We start from the raw sequence: 6,000 nt of genomic DNA on the forward strand, positions 1-6,000 counted from the left end.
ACAAAGCTTCTGAAGACTTACCTGAGGTAAGTCAAAAGTTGTGTCTTGTAGAACCAGTACAAACGGCAGGTAGATTGAAATTATATTTCCCTGAATGGAGAGAATTGACTTCCGATCCGCAGATTCTCAAAACCCTCAAGGGTTTTAATGTTGATTTTGTTGACTGCCCTGCTGTGCAAATGCTTCCCCCAAAGGAAATCGCTTTTAATTCTGAAGAATCACAGATTATCAGTTCAGAATTAGACAAACTTCTGACAAAGGTGGTCATTGTGAAATCACAGCACTGTCATGGAGAATTTCTCTCTACTATATTTCTTTGTAAAAAGAAGACTGGAGGGTATAGGCTCATTCTCAATTTGAAGAACTTAAATCAATATATTAGCAACCATCATTTTAAAATGGAAAGCTTAACCTCAGCAATTTTGCTTATGACACCTGGATGTTATATGGCATCTGTAGACTTGCAAGATGCATATTATTCGGTTCCAATCAATGAGAAATGCCAAAAATATTTGAAGTTCTCCTGGCAGGGGGAATTATTTCAGTTTACTTGCCTCCCTAATGGTCTTGCTCCTGCTCCCCGACTTTTTACTAAATTGCTTAAGCCTGTCTACTCCACCTTAAGGCAAATGGGACACACAAATGTGGGCTACATTGATGATTCATACTTGCAAGGGCCCTCTTTTGATGAATGCACTAATAATGTTCAGGACACTGTCCACCTTTTCACCAAAGTGGGTTTTCTTCTAAATCAAGAGAAATCAATTCTTGCACCCAGCCATGAGTTAACATTTTTGGGCTTTATCTTAAACTCACTCACGATGACAGTGAGACCAACACCAGAGAAAGCTGGAAAACTGAAACAGAAATGTTCGGCTCTATTTACAAAAACTGATGTTTCAGTTCATAATGTCTCAGAAGTGATAGGCTTAATGGTTTCTATGTTCCCTGGTGTTGAATATGCACAGCTTTTCTATAGAAGTTTAGAAATAGACAAAATCAAAGCTCTGAAAGAAAGTAGGGGAAACTACAACTCAGTAATGATATTGTCAGATACCTCAGTTATAGACCTCAAATGGTGGATCAAAAATGTTGAGAGCTCATTTAAGTGGATATCCCATGGGGATCCATTCCTCTCCCTGTATTCTGATGCCTCAAAAAAAGGGTGGGGGGTCAGTGTGCAAGGGAAATAAGGCAGGAGGTCGCTGGACTGTAACTGAGTCTAACTGTCACATCAATGAGTTAGAAACACTTGCTGCTTTTTTTGCTTTGAAATCATTCTGACACTCGATGAAAAATTGTCATATTAACCTCCACATAGATAATACCACTGCGGTCTCTTACATAAATGCCATGGGTGGCACTCATTCTTTGGAATGTAATAAGATTGCACGTGAAATTTGGACCTGGTGTATCCAAAGAAATATCTGGGTGACAGCAATCTCGTTACCAGGTAAAGAAAATGTTGAGGCTGATAGGGAATCTAGAACATTTAATGATAACACAGAGTGGTCTCTCAAGGAAAATATTTTTCACAGCATTGTTGAAACCTATGGCATGCCATCCATTGATCTTTTTGCATCTAGAATTAACAGAAACGTTCCCCGTTACGTGTCATGGAGGCCAGACCCTGAGGCACAATTTGTGGGGCTTCCTCTTGCTCTTGGTCTCAAGAACAATTTTATGCTTTCCCCCCTTTTAGCCTGATACTTCGTTGTTTAACGAAAATCGAAATGGAGGAAGCGGAAGGGATCATCATTGTTCCAGTCTGGCCAACCCAGTCCTGGTATCCGAAGCTGATGAGTCTTTTAGTTGAGACGCCCAGACTGTTACCACTGACAAGAGGGACATTGTATCTTCCAAGCAAGCCCAGTCAACCACATCCCATGGAGGGCAAACTGAAACTAATTGCATGCAAGTTATCGTGGAATCCTTTACGGAGCAAGGCATTTCTGCAGAAGCTACCAAGATTATCCTCAAGTCGTGGAGGAAAGGCACATCTAAACAGTACCAATCCTATTATAAAAAATGGCTTGACTTCTGTCATAGAGAACAGATTAAGTACAGTTCGTCCCTCTTTAGCCCAAGTCATCGAATTTCTACTGACTTTATTTAACAATGGTCTTAGTTATAGTAGCCCTCACACTGCTCGCTCAGCACTTTCTTCGATACTGCCCTCAATAGATGGTATCCCAGTTGGGCAACATCTTTTAGTTATTAGGTTTCTAAAGGGAGTATTTGAATCTCGCCCAGCGATGCCTCGTTATACAGCAGTTTGGGATGTACACCAAGTTCCTAATTACTTAAAGACTTTGTCCCCTGTGAATGAGATTTCTCTCAAGAGTTTATCGTTGAAGCTCACAATGTTATTAGCTCTAGTCACTGCTCAAAGCGGACAATCCCTTCTCTTTCTCAATGTGGACAGCATGATAGATTCTGGCTCCTCTATAGTATTCAGACTTCAAGAGCATGTTAAACAGTCCAAACCAGGGTCCAAGGGTATGGTGATTGAACTTAAATCATTCACAGATCCACGAATTTGTGTTGTGACCACTCTCAAGGAGTATTTGACTAGGACAAAGTTTGCAAGGGAGACTCGTTCATGTAGTCAATTGTTGCTAAGTTATGTCAAACCGTATGGTCCAGTGTCTAGAGACACGATCAGTCGTTGGGTTAAGTTTGTATTACAAAGTTCAGGCATTGATGTAAACATTTTCAAGCCTCATAGCACAAGGTCAGCTTCTACTTCTAAGGCAAAGCTGAGTGATGTTCCATTAGCAGATATTCTTGACAAGGCTGGATGGAAGTCAGAATCCACCTTTGCTAAATTCTATGACAAAAAGATTGTGGAAGACACGTTTGCCAATAAAGTTTTACAGTAATGTGTTCACTTGTGTGAAATAACTTACTACTAGCCTGTGCATCTGTCTTTAAAGTCTCATGTGATCCCTCTGTGGGTGACAAGGTGGAATACAAAAGTTGAACGAGACTTACCGGAAGTTGAAGTTCGACTGGGATTCCACCTTTATCACCATACACAGAGGGATTACATGCCCACCCTTGGACCCCCCCTGTTACTTCCTTCTTACGATGCACATGGCTAGTGCTTTAAAGACTGTAATCTCATGTAATCCCTCTGTGTATGGTGACAAAGGTGGAATCCCAGTCGAACTTCAACTTCCGGTAAGTCTCGTTCAACTTTTGTAGACGACGGCGGCGGCGGCGGCGGCGGCGGCGGCGACGGCGACGGCGACGGCGACGGCGACGACGACGACGACTAATAATAATACTAATAATAATAATAATAATAATCTGGAAACTGAAACGATGCATGAGTAATTGGTACACACCTTTCTGCAACTTGTCCATACACAGAGGCTACTATCAATGGCAATGTTTAATGGAACTCCACGCCTAAACAACTCTCTCCACTGTTCAAGGATCTCAATTGCCAGAATGACTTTGTCACAACTGTTGAAAAGTCCTTTCAAAAGCATGTGAATAAAAAATATTTTAAATTTAAAGCAAAACATTTCACAATACAAATTAAAAAAATATATCATTAACGTTAATCAACAATATTTTTTTGAAGTACAATTCAAGTAGGCAAGGCCACTGTACCAGTGAAAGACAATACTGAATGTAAGAATTGACAATATAATTATCAATATCATTGCTATGGTATGTCCTTGAAATTTACACATGTTAATTTGTTTTATGTCACTTGACAATAGAATAGTCTCAAGGAAGTCATTAAGCAGAAACCATTAATTCATTTGCCTTTTTATAGTCCTTGCTTGGTTCTCCTTGTTTAGCAAAGGATTAAGAGTAAATCAAGATGAGTACAGTACTTCACTGGTAAAGCAATCCAACCCCTGTTAAGAGCTCTCATATTTACTAGCTAGTATGCCTATGTAACTGATTAATTCAACATTATGTGTGTGATGATAATAATAATAACTGTTATTATGATTACGATTATGATTATGATTATGATTATTATTATTATTATTATTATTATTATACGTTGGTTAATGGGCCACACTTGATGCATAGCTTTGCATTCCTTATTTGTGCACACTTTGACTTGAATTTTGACTGAACTGAAAATCCAGGGAGTCAGGAGGCAAGACACATCATCAGGTCCTTGCCCAGGATGTCCTCTTCTGGCTGAGAGGGGACTTGCACAAAGATCACAGGTACTTTGAGATGGCACAAAACAGCTTATGTCTGAAAGCAATTGTTGAGCTCCTGCTGACAACCAGGAACTCTTGCTCAATATCTGGTGTAGAGCTCACGGCTGGAGGTAAATTGCTTGTTGATGTAGTGTCAGGGGGAAAAGCAATTGTTGAGCTCCTGCTGACAACCAGGAACTCTTGCTCAATATCTGGTGTAGAGCTCACGGCTGGAGGTAAATTGCTTGTTGATGTAGTGTCAGGGGGAATCAAGGACAGTCTTAGAAGAAACAACAATATGTGAAGGTGTGCAAAAATATGGCGAACCTTTAACTGCTTGCTGTTACCGCTTTTCTTTCCACAGCTCTTGTTGGTACAGAACCATTGTCCATCAGAGTCCTTTAGGATATGACAATATCCAGTGGGGTTTGATGGCCCCTGGCAACCCCCATGAAACACTGCATAGCAGTTGCCAGAAATCTGCACAACATGGTACGAGTTCTGTTATCACATTTGTAATTAATTATATCCTCTTCTGTGAGGTTTTTGGCTGAAGTGGGATGGCAATATGATGTGACCAATTTTGTGTGATTGCATGCAAAAGACACATCACTTGGCACGTGAACTACCCACATTTCTTCGCACTTGTCAGAATGGCAGACAAAATTGCCTTCTGCTTGCACAACAAGCACTCTATTGTGTCTATACGTTAATTCAACAGAGAAGATCTTCAGATCTTCTGAGTCCACAACAACAACACACTTCTCAGATGGTACATGTAATTTTTGCTTTTTGGGCTTGGGTACGTATACATATGAGCCTCCAATTTCATCAGCACATTTCTGGCAATGCTTTGATTTCCAAGCATTAGAATATGAATGACCACAGTTCCAACATTGACTTTTCCTCGCGATATCTACTTGGAATACTTTTCCTGCCAAAAAAAATTGAATTTATGCTACTGAAAGGTGTTTTGTAAAAGGATTTTCATTTTGCATTCAATGTTTTAATATTTGTTGAGTGTACTGATAATTATGTCTATTTTACTTTTTAAGAACGAATATTAATAATGGTAATAACCACTGGTTTACTTCTTAATTAAGCTACTTGCGGCCTAGTCCACCTTTAAATATTTTGTAATTCATGAAAGGTTTTTATTTTAAAAAAGTTGAAGTTAAAGTTGATGTTGATAAAGGAAACTTTGAAACGTGATTGCTTACTTTCCAATCAAACTTGTCACAAGAAAAATAGACCGATGCTATTCAAATATTTTATATCAGCATTCACTTTGTCAATGAATTGCTGGTTTGCATGTGACGAACAGTAAACCTGCATCCAACATGGCCACTGTGCCACGTGGGTGAAACTCGTGCTGGAAAGAAAACTCTCGCTCGAGGTACAGAATTGCTTGACAAAGGAAAATCACCTTGCTCGATGTTTTGACTTGCCTCCTCTATGAATCTCCCACTTGGACTATTTGATTAAAACACTTGATACACTCACCATGATCATAGAAACATAAACTGACTACGTCCCACTTTTTGATTCACACTTCAATGAAAATAACTCTTACGATAGCACGCCACAAGAAAAACAATTTAGAAAATACGGTAAATTCCTCACTCAGGTCTATCTGTCGCAACTTTTGTCAAATATTTCGCTACCAACGTCGGTTCTGGCGTGACATAACTAACCAGCCAATCGGAACCAAAAAGGTACGTAGGCAAGCAATGGTGAGGCCGCTCTGGAAGGCTGCAGGATTACTGCCCTTTTGCCTCGCTTACATTTGTTCGTCAAAGTTTTTAGTCTTGATTTGGTCGAAGAA

The sequence above is a fragment of the Montipora foliosa genome, chromosome 3, assembly GCF_036669935.1.
Source record: "Montipora foliosa isolate CH-2021 chromosome 3, ASM3666993v2, whole genome shotgun sequence".
NCBI lineage: Eukaryota > Metazoa > Cnidaria > Anthozoa > Scleractinia > Acroporidae > Montipora > Montipora foliosa.